This window comes from Gavialis gangeticus, unplaced genomic scaffold (assembly GCF_001723915.1).
Source record: "Gavialis gangeticus isolate Ggan-Ray unplaced genomic scaffold, GavGan_comp1, whole genome shotgun sequence".
NCBI classification, from domain to species: Eukaryota; Metazoa; Chordata; order Crocodylia; family Gavialidae; genus Gavialis; species Gavialis gangeticus.
The window spans coordinates 162,164,889-162,165,561 of NW_017728992.1; the positions used below are offsets into that span (position 1 = coordinate 162,164,889).

At 73.0% G+C, this 673-nt stretch overlaps 1 protein-coding gene across 1 annotated transcript in view; it reads right to left on the reverse strand.

Annotated features, from left to right (window-relative positions):
- ZNF706 (zinc finger protein 706) overlaps positions 1-129 on the reverse strand; it is a 7,532-nt gene extending 7,403 nt beyond the window's left edge. Inside the window, exon 1 of the mRNA XM_019528027.1 lies at positions 2-129. The gene's annotated coding sequence lies outside the window, so the exon portion shown is untranslated. The remainder of the gene's footprint in view (position 1) is intronic.
- Between the last annotated feature and the right edge of the window lie 544 nt (positions 130-673).

The window sequence follows — 673 nt, forward strand, 5'->3', positions numbered from 1 at the left end:
CCCGGTCTAGGTCCGGGTCCCGGTCCGGGTCCGGCCGCCGAGGCGCTGGCAAGCGCTGGGGAAGGCTCCGCGGGGCCCCGCAGCAGCCGCAGCCGCCGCCGCCGCCTGCCCGAGAGGAGGAGGGAGGAGGATGGCGGCCCTACACTGCGCACGCGCGACCGCGGCGCCCCCCGCCCACGCCATATCCGGTCCCGCGGCCAATGGCGGCGCCCCCGTCTTACATAACGCGGCGGGCAGGGCGCGCCTGTGACCTTAACAGGGAGGTGTCCAGGCCCGGATGTGACGCTACAGCCGCCTCCTGTCCCTCCTTCCCTTTGCCGACACTCCCGTGGGTGGGGCTACATGCGCCCGGGTCCCTCCTCTGTCCGGCGAGAAACGCCCTCTACGACGTCAGAGGAGTGGGGTTCCTCCCGGCGCTGGTCTCGGCTAGTTTCAGTCTCCAGTCCTTGCTAACGTCACCTCCCCACTTACGCCCACGGGCAACGCCTCCGTGCCCGGGCACGGCGCAGGCAGCTGGGAGCAGCCGGGCTCTGCTCTGCTCCGCTCCTCTAGGGGGCTCCGCGGCGTGCCGGGGTGGCGCGTGCCGAGCGCACGTGCTTCTCCAGGGACGTGGACGCGGCGGCTGGCTGGAGCTTTCACCCGCTGGCAGAGGCAGGCGCCTTCCCGCTGCCCC